At 45.5% G+C, this 16,470-nt stretch overlaps 1 protein-coding gene across 1 annotated transcript in view; it reads right to left on the bottom strand.

Annotated features, from left to right (window-relative positions):
• The window catches only part of SLC7A11 (solute carrier family 7 member 11), a 1,087,616-nt gene that overhangs the window by 858,336 nt on the left and 212,810 nt on the right, over positions 1-16,470 (bottom strand). The window lies entirely within an intron of this gene.

The following is a 16,470-nucleotide window of genomic DNA, read 5'->3' as shown; positions in this document are numbered from 1 at the left end:
ATTTCTGGGTCAGGTGGAAGTAGATCACGGAGGCCTTTATGATACAAATGAGCCGCTATAGACAAAGATCGAATTCATTCCCAGTTGAAAGGTGCACATGTTTTTTAAGAGCCACACAATCTGTTTCTAGACACACAGTCCTTTGAAAATCCTTAAGGATGGTGTTCAAAGGCATCACAAAGTAACCTTTACAGATAGCTTGAACAGTACTGAACATTAGACTCCTCTGCCATCTGGTGTGAACGAGTAGGGGAGGGCATTTAAGGATGTTAAATTGTGTTTTGAGGTGTGGAATAGGTGGCTTAACATGAAAGGAAGCCACCGACGGAGGGCATATGTCACTATCTGTCCCTTACACAAAATCAGTTTTTATAGTGGCATTATTAATAGAGCATAACACTTCACATGCAGCACCCTAGAACGCATGCTACAGTCACTTTTATTTTATCTCTTAGCACACTCCCTAAAATAGGCACTGCACTAATTGGAGGCCCTCGTCCACTTTTGAGCCACTTCCAAACTCATTGGTGTTGTTCTTATACACATTTACAGGAATGAAGAACTTTGCGTATATGTATAAACAAACATTGGTTTAACTGTTTTCTATTTGTTTACACACAACCCAAGAATATAAATAATACTGCTAACCCTGGCAGGGAGAACCAAACCAAAATCACATGACACACGTTTAATGAGGGTTTCGAAGAGGTGTATCTAATTGACAAGCATAGAAGCATTATGGGAATGAGGAGTACCTGAAAACCTTTGCACTTGAAAGTGCTTTTATGTCGCATGCTTCGACTGTGCAGGTGTGACATGTTATGTGTACTGAATGCATCCACTGAAGTCCCATATTTATATCCTGCTTGAATACATTTCGATAGAAAGACACAGCGAAATACCGCTTGACGAGATATTGGACCTGGGCAATCAATACAAACAAATAAATACCAACAGAATACAGTACACTCAGATGTGTACACAACAGAATAACACTACAAGTAACTTCAGGTCAGAATCAAATTCAAAGGTGGGGCGCATAATAATGGGCTCTGCAACCTCCATTTCTGGTCCACATTCTCTTTTGGGTATGCCAGGAAGGTGCTTAACTTTACGTATATACTTATTCAAGGAAATCACTTTCATTGCAGGGACGTTAAGGTGAGCAATACTTTGTATCAAACCTTTGAAATTCTTGGGAAAAATGTTAGTTGCAGGGATGTTAAGGCGAGAACATAATGCAACAAAACCCCTGAAATTCAGCTAAAGCCACCGTAACTTTGCGCCACTGTCCATTTTAAAACGCTACCAGACCACTAGCCATGTCCTTCGTATCGCAGGCTTAGAGAACTTGCAATGTTTTTAGGCAATGCGCAGGGAGATTATTTGCCATGGAGCACACACTTAACATTTTGGTGCGGGCTGATTTGGCACGCCCATTCCGCCTCAGCACCCATTTCGGCACACCCTTTTCGACGTGACAGCCATTCCGCTGCCGTTATTTTTGTGCAAGGGATGTTTGGACGTAGCTGACATTGCAGCCACGTTGTAAGTGATTTCAATACGGCACACACTTAAGTCAACGCCTAGCATGTAGTGCACAACTGAAAGCCTTATTTATTTTTGTCTAAAAGTTCATTATTCTAAACGATATACCACTCATATCACGCCCTTCTCCTGGAACACCCCCCCCCCACTCCCGGTCACACTGAACCATGAATCAGGCTGGTTTGCAAAGGTAAATATTTATTTATATATTACAAATTTTATCACAATGTGTTTTAATAGGTACACAACAATCACCAATGGGGTGATGTCACACTGAAAGATCTCTTTAACACACGAGGAGTAAGTAGTGAGCAAAAACAATTCAGCACAGAAAATAATACTTTTGTGTTGGTTCAGATCAGATAGCACTGTGGCTAGAGCTTCCCCCTGCATCCTCCTTAACCCTCAATAGGCAATGTAAAGAGATAGGAGGAGAGAGCAGGTATTCAGGAATGGCAGAATTCAAACAGAATATCAATCCCACTTTCCCCTTTTCAAACACAAGAGAAAAACGGAATTGACTGTCAAACTGTCAGTATGGCTTTTAAAGTTATCTTTAGAATGGACTGGGCAAAGACACCGAATTTGGTCATGATTGCTGAAATTGTTATACATTCTTATGGAGCAGCTTTGGATAGCTGCACACAAACACAAGCAATGATTTAATCCAAAGAAAACATTTGAAATCTCAAAATGTAAGTCCGAAGCAATTAAAAGCTGTTTTACACGTGTAAAAATTTCCCAAAACGAAAAATTGCGGCAAACTTTTCACTGCGCGATATTCACGATAATGGGAGAATCGCATTGATTTGGAATGGTTTTAGGTGCGATGGAAAGCTGTGGATGTTATCTACAAGCAGGAGTTTTGTTTCTATCACAAAAACTGAGGGAGTTACAGACGTTTTAGTAGAGGTCGTTTTTCAAGATAGGCGCGAGAATGGAAAACAAGAGCGCACTTTTAAAAATGACAAATGGGTTTCTTACACTAGAGGATGACTATGAACAAAATGAATACCACACAGGAACACAGTCACTTGATCAGGGTGACTGCCTGCTAAAGAAACTTGCCTTCTTCAGATGAGAAAAGGATCAGCGCAGAGATAGTTTTAACAATACTGGTTCTGGAGGAAAGATAGGATGGGTTGGGGAACGGATTCAGACAATGCAAAGATACTCCTAACAATACAGGTTCTGAATACAAGATAGGATGGGTCTAAGATAAGGATAAGACTATGCAAAGTACATATGCTAGTGACACAATTCTTTCTTTTTATACTCACAGGATATGTTTTTAAATGGGATCGTCAGTTCTGGTCAGGGCACTGGATCTGGTTTAGGAAAGACCGCACGGCACATCGGACTGGACAGGGTCAGCAAGGCGCGTTCTCGTCACAGCACGGCACAGGACTGGATCTGCCCTTCTTGGTTCTGAGGCTATTTCTAATTAGCAGGCAAGCAGTAACAGCACAGCCCGGCTGTATTATGATGCTTCCCCTTAGGCTTGTTGGGTTCTGTTCTAGAATTTGAGGCCTAGCTGAAAATGGTTCAGCTATGCAATAGGCCTTTTGCTTTGCCAAGTTTCTGGAGTCTGGAGAAAGGAAGATGTAGATTTCAGGTGCATGGTGCTCCTCCAGCATCAGGAGAGTGAGTGAATCTGTCTGTCTTTATGTGTGGTGGGCTGTCTCTATTTATGCTATGACATGACATCATAAAGGTGGTGTGTGGACCGGTTTAGCCAAGCTTGCCCCTTTGGAAGGTGATTGGGTCAGAGTCTACTCTCTGCCTTGATAGGAGGAGAGAAATGGGGTGTCATCTTTATGGTGCAATTTTATGAGGCTGAGAATCCACCCCTAACCCCTGGAACACAAAGTCTACTTTTGGCACGATACATATTTACACATGTGCATCCTCTATAAAAATCACATATACAAATTACATATTTTACATAGCAGCTATTCCTCAAATCCCCATAGCTGTGAGATCTTGTCTCCGCTTTCCACAGAATGTTGCCCTTTTCACTATGAACACAATGTCATTTTTAAGCAAATTTCTACAAGTGTGCGTGTTTAACATGGGAATGAGTGTATAAAGTTTCACAATTCTGGCGGACATACATTTTGCATATAATCAAATTTCTTGCCATTGCTGTCCAGAACATGTCTCACAGTTCTGGCGCCTCTTCACCCCGGTGCAGCCAGAAATTACATTAACAACTCTGTTATTTTGATATTTTTCACAATTTTAAATAGTCAGTTATCAGTCTTTTTAAAATGTGTTCTTTGTCCATGTTAAGCAACAAATGGTCGCTTGGCTCCACCCCTTGGTCTCTCACTGGAAGCCCAGGAGCCATGCCCCATGTTTGTTCCTTGCAGAGGCCATTTACGACTGTCTTCACACTTCGAATTTCCGGATCTGCAGCTTGTCATTGTTCTTTTTCCCACTGTAGACCAGGTTCTTTCCTACCCTGTAATTAACGCCTCTGCATGATTTCCTGCTGGGGGAAAGACCTTCCTTCTGTGAGAAAAACCTGCTATTCCAGTTTGGCAGCTTCAGCCAGGTTTAATTTAATTGTTAACTCTGTTGACTTTTCCTTACCACAAAACAAACTTGTTGTATCAAATAACAGCTAGAATTCTCTTTCAAGATTTTAAAGCATGGGATCAAAACAATTACAATATGGGTTACTATCAGTTTGTTTGTTTGTTTGTTTATTGTTTGTATTGCACGCCAGACCCAAAGGTATTAGGGTGCATTGCACAAGATTACTCACAGCTTGGTTGTACATAAGAATGCATTTACAGTTGCAATGAAGTTATACAATGTCAATAAGCATATTTACAATAGTAGATTTTGACAGTATAATTACAAAAAGGTGTCATGAATATAGACAGGAAATGAGGAAAGTGTGGACTATAAAGATCTGGTAGTATGTGAGATCAGTTCAGTAAAATGCCTAAAGTCCACTTAGTAAGCATGCCTTAGTAATCGGTAACTGCCTCTTAGATTGCAAACAATTGACTTTCAGTTTATACATTTTAAAATGTAATCAGGCAGGCCCCTGACAGCTGTCATCACAGCAGCCCTCTGCTGCACAGAGATTTTATTACAGATCCACAGACAGGCCAATTTTGCTGTGGAAATCTCTTTATGCTCTCAGCCTTTCAGGACCTTGTAAGTTCACAATGAATTCTTAAACTAATTGAATTGTATCACCCAGCAAGAATTTTGAATATTTGAAAGGTGTTCTGCATCGGCCTTCTGAAGTTTCAGCAGCAAAGAAGAACATGTTACTTTCTTACCTGGTAACGTTCTTTCGATGGGATGTTCCGAGGACGTATTCCACATCTATGACAGGTAATCACCACAGCTGTGCTGCTTCGGAAAATGTTCTCGCCGTCTGCATCCTGCGTCGATGAGGTCGATATGCTGTCCTCGATGGCCTCCGTCGAGCTGACATCACCGGATGTTATAAGTAGGATGCACAACGCCAGTAGCCTCAGTTGTAGTTTTTTTCCAGAACGTGTGGCACCAATCTTCTGCCAGAATGACTACAGAAAGCCTTGCGGAAACAAAAGCTGCAATCGCATAAGAAATTCTGTAGAGGGGCGGGTAGGGAGGGAGTGATGTGGAATAAGTCGTCGGAACATCCCATCGAAAGAACGTTACCAGGAGAAAGTAACTTGATCTTCGAAGGGATTGGTTCCTTCAACGTATTCCACACCCACGACAGACTGCCAAAGCAGTACCAACGTCAGGAGGTGGGAAAATAATTTAGAATTTTAGAATGCCCAATTAAATTGCAGAATAGAGGACCGCCTTGCCAAAGGCCAAATCCTGCCCATGGATAGAATCCAAGGAGTAGTGTTTTACAAAAGTATGGACAAAGGCCCATGTGGCTGCTTCACAAATGTTACGAATGGGAACACCCCTCTGCAGGGCAGTAGAGGCAGCCACACCCCTAGTAGAATGGGCCCGTAAGCCTTACCCGCCAGACGGTAGCATTCTGAGATGGTCAAATAATACATCTGGACAAGGTCTGTTTACTAACAGTTTGGCCCAAACACCTTCCAGCATATCCTACAAAGAGCTGATAGTCCACTCTGACCCAGGACATGCGTGAGATGTAGAAACTTAAACCTCTCCTAGGATCCAACCTATGGATCCTCTCCTCTTCTTTACCAGGATGCGGAGGAGGATAGAACGCCAGAAGAATGACCTTCTGGCTTAAATGAAACTCCGACACAACCTTCTGAAGAAAAGAAGGACAAACCCTAAGGACAACCCTGTCCTTATAGAACACCGTGAAGGGAGTCTTAGCGGATAGTGCCTGCAACTCACTCACTCCGCGAGCGGAAATAACCACAACTAAAAATACAATTTTAAGTGTCAACAGTCTCAAAGGGCAAGAATGAAAAGGCATAAACGGAGCTCTGATGAGGAATTTTCGAACCAGTTCCAAATCCGAACTGGGCACCTGGAAAGGTAATGGTGGGAACACATTAGTGAGCCCTTTGAGAAACTGAAAAATCAAAAGGAATTTTAAAATAAGAACACTCCTCAGACGAGCGCTTAAATATGTACAGTGCCACCAGGTAACCTTTAATGGTACCCACCTGCAGGCCCTTGTGGGCTAACGAAAGCAAAAAAGACAGAACAACAGGAATGGCGCATGAAAAAGGATCCACATTCTTAACCCTGCACCAGTCTCAGAACTTTCGCCAATGGCAAAGGTACAGGGACTTTGTTGCTGGCCTTCTGGCCGAAAGCAACACCCCTGTCTTCAGGGAGGTCCCAATCCTTATACCTCAACCTTTTAGAAGCCAAGCATGAAGGTTGAGATACTTGACCTCTGGATGGAGAACCTGCCCCCCCTCCAGTGAGAGCAGATTGTCTCAATAGCGAAGACAGCGTGGAGGGCAGATGGACAAGTCGAGAAGGTCCGGGTACCACGTTCTCCTGGACCATGCTGGAGCAATGAGGATCATCCGGGGACCGAACCTCCGCAGCACTTGCGGAATGACAGGGACTGGAGGAAACGCGTACAGCAGTGGGAAGGACCACTCCACTATGAACACGTCCCCTAAGGCTCCTCTTGGAGGAAATTCCTGTGAGCAGAATCTTTCGCACTTCCGGTTGACACTGGTGGTGAAGAGAGCCACTTGTGGAGTCCCCCAAAGGGCAAAGATCTCCAAGAGAATCTCCTGAGCCAGCTCCCACTCGTGAGAGACCGTGCTCTGCCTGCTCAGAGCATCTGCCGCCACGTTTTCGTCTCCGGCCAGATGAACTGCCGAGATCGAAATTTCCTGCTGGATGGTCCAGAACCAGAGCTGCATCGCCTATCTGCACAGAGGGAGAGACCATGCCCCCTTTTTGTTGAGGTACTGCATGGCCACTGTATTGTCCGTCAGAATCAGGACATTCTTTCCTCTCACAGATGGCAGAAAAGCCTTCAGGGCTAGCCCGAAGGCCCTCAGCTCCAACAGATTGATATGGGGTCTGGACTCTGATGGAGACCAACGATCGCTGACTATCAACTCGTTGGCATGAGCTCCCCATCCCGTGAGGGATGCGTCCATCACAATAGTCACCTCCGGCCAGGGTAGCCAAAATGAAGCCCCCTTCATCAGATTGCCTTCGACATCCCACCACAGAAGATACTGGGCAACCGAGGGTGGCACCTGAACGGGGTCCGACATCCTGCCGCAAGACTGCGACCACTGGAGCTTGAGAGCCCATTGCAAAGATCTCATCCGCAACCTAGCCTTTGGCACCAGAAGAATACAGGATGCCATGAGGCCGAGCAACCTCAAGAACTCGAACGCCTGGAGACACTGGGCATGTTGAAACTTGTTCACCATCTGCAGAATGTGATGAGCCCTCACCTGGTGAGGCGAACCCTGCCCCATGGATGTGTCAAGCCCTGAACTGATGTACTGGAGTCGTTGGGTAGGTGTCAAGTGGGACTTCTTTAAGTTGAGGGAGAAGCCCAGCTTGTGAACTGAGTCGCAGGTGACCGACCGATGATCCAGGACTTGCTCGGTAGAGCACGCCCTGATCAACCAATCATCCAGGTAGGGGTACATGTAAATCCCCCCTTTCCTGATATACGCTGCCACCACCACCATGAGCTTGGTGAAGACCCTTGGGGCGGAGGTCAATCCGAATGGCAGGACCCAAAACTGAAAGGGCGAGTCGCCAAAGGCGAACCTCAGGTACTTCTTGTGCTTGGGATGAATTGGCATATGAAAATAAGTGTCCTTCAGGTCGAGAGACACCAACCAGTCCTGAAGTTGAAGGGCCTGGAGGACTTGAGAAAGAGTAACCATCTTGAACTTGTCCTTCCTGTGGAGCTTGTTCAAACCACGCAAGTCCATGATGGGTCTCAATCCCCCGTCTTTTTTTTCGGGCTCAAAAAATATGGGGAATACCATCCCTTGTTCCTCTCCACTACAGGCACCAGTTCAATGGCGCCTTTCTCTTGCAGGGATTTGATTTCCTGCGCAAGGAGCGGATCCGGACTCTTCAAAGAGAGATTCCCTGGTGGATTGTCATGAGGCCTCTGCCGGAAAGGAAGACAGTAGCCGTGGGCAATTTTCTCCAGAACCCACACATCTGAAGTAATGGCACGCCATTCTACAAGATGCTGCGCCAGCCTTCCCCAACCGGCGTACCATGGGACATGGCCTCCTGACTGAGCTGAAGTGTCTGCGGCAATGCCTGAGGGCAAAGAGGCAACTGCCTGAACGGCCTTGGCACCTCGAGTACCTTGTTTTCCACCTCTGGTGCTCCCCTCAATCTAGTAAAGGAAGAGTAGTACCGAAAGGAACCTCCCCTCCATTGCTGTCCCCTAGGACGAAAAGGTGGAGGTTGGCAAACTGCAGAGCTCAATGACTTTGCTGCAGCTTTAGAGGTCTGCAACCTCTCAAGGCTCTTGTCAGCCTTGCTGCCAAAAAGATGTTCACCATCAAAAGGCATGTTGAGAAGCCAGGCTTTACGTCAGGAGCAAACCCTGACTTCCACAACCACGCAAACCTGCGCATCATGGTGCTCGCCACCATGGCCCGGCTGACAGAGTTTGCCACGTCCAGACCCGACTGAACGGATTCACACATGGCATCCCTGCCATCTTGAACAAGGGCAAGAAAACCATCCCGTTCCTTCCCTTCAGGAATATGTTCAGCCGGCAACGATATACAATTCCACAGAGTGTGAGTGAAACGTGCTAAGGCACAAACAGAGTTGGCTGCCTGTAAAGCCATACCCCCTGAAGAGAACACTTTCTTTGCCCAGCCATCAAAGCATTTGTCATACCTATCAGGAGGGATGGTAGGGTGCGATACCTGTTTTGCTGGGGCCATAGCCACCTGCACCACCAAACTCTCTTGAGTGGGGTGCGTAGTCAAGTAGCTGGGGTCGCTACTGGCTGGCCAGTATTTTTTCAGTAACAACTTTCTCACTGCAGGGAGACTCTACGGGGCAGTCCAAGCTGCTGCCTCCCTTCTTTGTAAAGCCATATGAAATGGCAGCACTGGGTCAGTGGGCAGACCTTGGTCAAAGATATCTGTCAGGTCATCCTGCAGAAATTCAACTGGTGGCGCAGACCACCCCAAGTACTCCGTCACCCTCGACATGAGTCGCCTGTACAAAGATTCAGCATCTGTACCAGGCTCAGGCCTGCCAAACTCAACCTCCGGAGAGGTATCAAGACCACTGGCATCGTGCAAAGACTGACGCAGGTCTTTCAACTGGCTATGACCAGATAACAGGTCATCAGGAACCTCATCAGGAACCAAACCTTCCTCAGACCCTTCATACACCTCAGAGATGTAATCCAGAGGCTGGAATAAATCCCTGAATGAGGTCACAGAAAAAGGCTCAAATACAGGCCTTCCCGAATTCTTCAGGGCCTTCCTCTGAGTTTCCACCGATGTACAGGGTACCTCGAGTAAAGCCTCCAAAAAAGGCATCGAGGTTGTTGACAAAATCGGGGTGAATGTCGAGCGTGGCACCGATGGCTTCGACACAGACCTCGAGGGTGGTGCCCCGTGCGTGTCCTTCGATGGCCTTGACGCCGAGGGCGTCGATGACTTCCTCAGAGGCGGAGCCTCGAGAGAGTCCCTCGACGGACATGGCGCCGATGGAGTCAACGTCTTCTTAGAAGACCTCACAGGTTCCACCGGTCTCGAGTGCGTTGAGGACCGGGACCTGGAGTGGGCATGGCTAGAGCAATCCACCTTGTCCGACCGGGACCTCGAAGGTTCCCGGTGATCGCGCCGACCGCCCGAGCCCGAATGCGTGTGAACGGTGGCCCTAGCGCGTTCCTTGTCAGCTTCTCTCGAAGGCGCAGATGGAATGTAGCCCTGCTGTCATGAACTAGAGAACACGCCCCTTTTGGACTTCCTGGTCCTTGTCTCAACAGGGCTTACACTCCCTTGTACTCCCAACATGGCCGTCCACTGTGAAACACCTTCCTAGCTCTACACCTTGGACGTAGCGTGTTCTATTAATAGACCACGCCCCCCGCGGCTCCGCGCGTCTCAATGCTATTGCGAAGTAGCAACCTGATGTGTGCTCCGTAGCTCGCTGTATTGTTTTCCTTGCTACTTTCCAACCAACCCCATTCCTAGTCCTTTTTCTTCCTTTCGGGATTCCTGGACTCGTGTGCTAGTAGCGCACTCTGTAAATTTCCCAGATTCCTGGATCTTTGCATCCCGGAACCTTGAACGCACGCTGGAGTCAGAAGAGACTCGTGCAGCCTTATTCAAGACTCGATCCGTCCGCAAGAAGGCATTAATCAAGAAATCCAGCAAAGATCGAACTCAGGTGAGAAGGGGGGAACTCCTTGACACCTGCGACTTGAAAATCGCCATCATCGCCTTACGAAATGCGTCCCATTCTGCAGGAAAGGAATGCTTGGTAGGACAGGCTACCAGCCGTCTGGCGGAGTCCTCGGACTAGGACGGGGAAGGCAACTGATGACGGCTCTTCTGCGAGTGCCTCGAAGAGGCAGAGGAATGGTGGGAACCACTCTGGGACCGAGACCCCTTGGACTGACGCCGATGATGTGGAGAGTTGCCCCTCGAATTGTCGGTTGAAAGCCCAGTGAATTTCAACTTTCGGGGCTTGTAAACCCTACCTACCGACAGCTTCTTCTTTTGCTCCCGCAAGGCCTTTGACGTCAAATACTGGCATTCGTCACAGCCATCGGTGGCGTGGTCCTCGCCGAGGTCCGTAAGTGACATCTTGGAACCACATTCCTGACACTTCTTGAATCCCGACTGGGCGGTAGAAGAAGAAGAAGACATGCCTTAATTTCGCAAACCAAGTTCGAAGAACCGATCGAATCAGAAGAACCGAGGCGCGCCGAGATCTCTGAAGCAAACACATTCGCGGAAAAAACAGAACTGAGGCTACGGGCGTCGTGCATCCTACTTATAACATCCAGTGATGTTGCCTCAACGGAGGCCCTCGAGGACAGCGCATCGACGTCATTGACGCAGGACGCAGACGCCGAGAACATTTTCCAAAGCAGCACAGCTGTGGTGATTACCTGTCATAGATGTGGAATACGTTGCAGGAACCAATCCCTTCGAAAAAGTGATTTAAAGCAAGATTTGGAGTTTCATTTAGCAAAGCACTGCTTTTTCCTTCTGCACTCCATTTTCAATTGTTGTGGAGCCCAGTGACACATTTCAGTAGCGAGTGCTCTGTTCCCCCACTGACAACATGCATGGCAGATTGGGCAGCCATCTTTTTGTGCATTGAAAAGTGGAATTTTCAGGGGGTTTTGCACGCACAAGGGTCTTGCGGCCATTTTGCTGTTTCTGGCACCACCATAACAGAGTGATGCAGCATAGCAGAGCAAAAGTGGGTCAATACATCCCACAACGTCTAAATGCCCTCATGCTAAATAAGATCACATGACTGCACTGCAACAATCTTTGCCACCTCCCACTTGTGTTGCTTTTCTTTTAATTAAATTAAATTAATTAAACAACATACAGCCTTGAACACTGGTCTGCCTGAGCTCAAGGCACAGCATTTCACCACTAGGCCACAATGGCTTGGTGCTTCATGGAGCATACATTTCATGATTAGCCTATAATTATTTAATGTGTTCAATGATAAAAGGCTAGGCATGATACTTGTGAAAATTCAAACAACAACATCATTGAAGCATAATGGTTAAGTGCTGCGTCGTAAATTCCTTAAGCCAGGGTTCTCTGATAGCAGCGTCTAGCATAAATGTGATTTTGTTCATTTCATTTTTTGTGTTTTATAATTTTGCCCCGAGGCGCTGTAGTCCTCTTTTTGAATATAAGTGCAGTGTAAGGGGAATGTGTGGTGTGAGGGTGTGCATGTTATCTGAGAGGGTGTGCATGCAATGTGTGTGCGTTTGATGTGAGTGTGTGTGTGTGTGTGTGTGTGTGTGTGTGTACATGGTGTAAAGTTGTTTTTGATGGATAGTTGCATGCAGTTTATAATGTTGCAGTAAATAAATGTGTTTCATGTTTAATACATGTTCAATTCTGCAACAATGGTGCAATACATGTCCAATCCTGTTTTATAATGTTGCAGTAAATACATCTTTTAAACATTTAATCCATATTACAAAATTCAAAGTGCCTGCAGGTTGCTGCCAATTGGGACCTCTCGTGCTGAAACATCCTTGCGCTGAGAGGTCGCTGCCCCAAATTGCTGTGTCTATCTGGGCACGCCCAACCAGTAATTGCAGCAAAAACATCACGCCATAATGACGTGCACCTAACTGGCCATGCCAAAATGTCCTGTCCCTTGCTCCAAGCCCCTTTATGGCTGTTCTCTTGATGACTGTTGTGGTACATCGCACAACCCCAACTAACCACATGTAAGCAGCACGGAAACAGGGAAAAAATGACTGGCTGCAACAATAACATATGCCCTGGTACTTTCTGCACCCATAGCGAAAACCAAAAGCTGGTACCCATGAATATATGCACAGTACTGCTTAGCTTCGAAGTGAGGAAGGGGCCAGCACCCTCAGGCCATGTTGCTCTAAGTGGTCTTGCAACATTGTCTCTTTATTAGGCACCATGGCCTGAGGGAGCTGGCCTTTTCCTCATTTTGAAGCTAAGCGGGGTCAGGTTGGTTACTGCATGGTTGGGAGGACTGGCTCACCAATGATTTTTCACCCTCGATTTCACAGTAGATGTGCAACTATTTTATTTTTTAAATTATGAATAATAATGCAGACTTTGAGAAATCCCAATGTTTTTAGTTAAGGTCCTGTGTGATTACATTATTTGCAGAGGATCACACACTTTGGTTAAGCAGCTTGCTTCAAGCCCCTTGTTGTATCGCTCGTCTCTTGGTGACTGTTGTGATACATCACACAGCCCCAATTACCTGCATTTAAGCAGCACAGGAAAGGGTAAAAAATGATTGGCTGCAAGAATAACACATGCCCAGGTACTTTTGCCCCCATAGCAAAAATCAAAGGTTGGCACCCATGAGTATACACACAGTAAGTGGCCACATATTTTAAGGTGGGATTTACAAATGCAGTTAAATTGACCTTCTCCTTAGAAGAAAGTGTGCAAGACACAATAGCATTGGAAGTATAAAAAAAGTAATGACCACCAGAAAAATAACCCGAGAGAGGATATCTTTCAATAAACATGCTGGCAAAGTATTAAAGGTACTCACCTTTTAAACCCAGCAATCTGTAGTGACATATTCCATGGAAAACACAATCCCAATATGAAATAAGTGATTGTTGTCTTGTGGGTGAGTGTCTGCTCTAGGAACAGGACAACCTCGGTAAAATCCCAGTACCCAAATATTTAAGCAACCTTACCAACCTCAAATAAAACAAAGGGGTTGCATCCGCCCCTGAAAAAGCTGTCCCCCCACATATGTCCTTTACTTGTGAGCTGAAATGCAACCACAACCAGGGGAAAATAACTGCACCAGTTTCCAGGATTGCGAGCTTCCTTGGGCAAATACTCATGACTTACTTGCCCACTCATCATTTCCCCTCCTCACCCTCATGTCTCTCTTTCAACAATACTCTGCTTTATAAAGCAAACTTAAAAGTATACATACCATAGTGTCACTGAAACACATACATCCTTATAGAAGTATTTTAGGCAATAGTGTACAATTGTGACATCATTCCCCCCATTTTGACTGAGACTACAAATACCAAAATGTAATTCAGCAAAAGGCAAACCAATTGTCTCTGAGCGCAAAACTTTCAGGGTTTTAAATGCTGCATGCCGTGTGTTATGAGATTTTTAAAACTTTGAGAACTCACAATGTTTTTAGGCAATGCGCAGTGAGATAAAATGATTTGCCATGGAGCACAGACTTTGGTTAAGCAGCGTTCTTGAAGCAGTACACCCCTTTTCAGTGCCACCATTTTGGCACGGGCCAATTTGGCATGGGCATTCCACCACAGCGCCCATTTCAGCACGCCCTTTCCGGCGCGAAAGCCATTCCGGCGCTGTTATCTCAGCATGAGGGTTGTTTGGACGTAGCTGACTTTGCAGTCATGTCTAAATGCCCTTATGGTAAATAATATCACATGACTGCACTGTAGCAAACCTTGCCACCTCCCACTTGCATTGTTTCTTTTAATTTAATTAAATTAGTTAAAGAAAAAACATACAGCTTTGAGCCCTGGTCTACCAGAGTTTGATGCCCAGCATTTAACCACTAAAGCACACATGCTTGCTGCTTCATGGGGCATACAGTTCATAATTAGCTGATAATTTAACATGTTCAATAATAAAAGGCTAGGTATACAATATGTGAAAATCCAAACAGTAAAATTGTTGCATAATGGTTAAGTGCTGTCTCTAAAACTCCTTAAGGCCAGGGTTCTCTGATAGCAGTGTTCAGCATGAATGTGATTTTTATTAATTTCATTTTTTCTGTTTTATAAAAATGTGGATGCTGTGTTTTATGAGATATTTACAACTAAGAAAGCACACGGCAATAAGGACATTGGACTGTCCAATATAATATCGGCAAAACAGCAGAAAATAAATTCTTCCCTGCCCTCCTAGGCCATCACCATGTGCCCGCCTCATCCATGCCAGCTCCCTCTACTCCCCAGATGGCCTTCTCACCACCCCTCTCCCTTTCACCCAAGAGCACATGCTGCTTCTGCAATGCAGTTTGCTTTCAGATGTCAGCTATTTGTCGCTATAGCTGAGGCTACAGAAATCTTTGTGTTGAAAACTCAGTCACTGGTCCCCTCCCCAACTCTCAAATTTCACTCAGTCCTTTCTAGCCACCCCTCAGCCCCCAATCCCCCACTTCTATCCTGATGGCATTTGTATGTTTTGTGGCCTACAAATAGCTTTTTTACTGGGTATCATTTTCCCATAACCTTGGCTATAGCCTTGAATATCTCTTGCATCGAGAGAAAAACAAGATGGCAGTCATTTAATTTATGGAAATCATGATTCTGCAATGAACTCAATGATGAGGCCCAACAAGGCTGAAACACGTGTATGGTGTTGCTGTTGGTACTCTTTTTCAGACAGGAATTGCCATAGCATTTTAGTGCTGGACTGCCCATGTGGGCGGGACAAAGACTGATATGCAAAAGGATATTTCCCATCTGTGAAATGTACAGTGAGCAAAAAGTGTGTGCTGCAAACTCTCATCTTAGAACAGGTTATCATGCCATGTTCTTTCTGGAGAGGAGTGCCTGCTACCTTTTTTGAAATACCATGGGAGATATAACTTTCATTTTGGCAGAAGAGGGCACACCCTTCTCCATCAAATGTTAAATAACAGCATGGAATAACCCCAAACCACGCATGGCATTCGAGTCAATTCTTCGTGTGCAATTTGCATCATACTCTGGTCCAAATCCGTCCAGCGGTTTGGGCTGTGTGCTTTGGAAAAAAATGACCTTTTTTGTCTATGGGAAAATGAATGGGAAGCAGGCCACACTTTTGGAAAAGAATATATATTTTGGATGCTTAATAACTTTTTGATTGTTTAACAAATCTTTACGAGAATTTGCAGTCTGGGGAGAGGGCGTAGACTTTTACTCACTTACCGAATTTCAGCCAAATCCGTTGCTCGATTCAAAGGTTTTTAACAATAGAATTTTGTGGGGTTCCTATGTGTCTCTGTCTTAAAATATAACTATAGGGTGGCTAATGCCGCCCTATAATAATTGTTATTTTATAACGTATATAATTATAATTGTCATTTTATAATGTGCTTAAATACCGTAGACTAGTTTCTAATCACAAGCGCTGGATTCAAACCTGTGTTGCTATATATTGTCTTGCTTATAAGACACACGCTTTGCCCATGAGCTATCCTCCTGGCCTATGCCAATGTTACAAAGACAGGGAGGCCCCTTAATGATATGTAATTGCATGGATGTCTTTGTCACACTCAAACACTCTCATAGGGTGTTTGAGGCCAGGGCAAGGGCATAAGAGAGCAGGTGCTTCAAGGCCCCATCCCCCATATTAAATGGCAAGCAGCAACCTTGTGGTGAATTCATAAATAGTCCTGTTATATTGTGCTTGAGCGGTGAATGAGGGTTCTAGATGGTTGGAGGTCATGGACTCAATTGGCAGTGAAGGAATAGGGAGCTAATGAGGAAGCTCTGAGCTCTGAGGAAGCTCTGAGGGACTTCTTACCAACTATGCTGTTCCTGTTTACACATTAAAACCAATCTATTATATGAGCATCTTGGTGTCTCCTTGCCTGGAGAAGACAGCTAAAATATTGGCAACAATGTTCTTAGCTCCCCGTAGTTGCAGTTGTTGTACTGCTGGAACCGTGGTGTAGAGCTGCAGTCATCCTCCTATGTTCCCTGTGGTCTGATGAGGGAGATGTGCCCTGGAGTGGGCTGCTGACATCTGTGACCACACTGCGGTGTGGCAGTTAGTGAAGGAGCAGGGAAGC

Source organism: Ambystoma mexicanum, chromosome 6q, assembly GCF_040938575.1.
Source record: "Ambystoma mexicanum isolate Mex_15411 chromosome 6q, UKY_AmexF1_1, whole genome shotgun sequence".
NCBI lineage: Eukaryota > Metazoa > Chordata > Amphibia > Caudata > Ambystomatidae > Ambystoma > Ambystoma mexicanum.
Note: the sequence above shows the minus strand (reverse complement) of the source record. Positions and strands in the feature narration are given on the sequence as shown.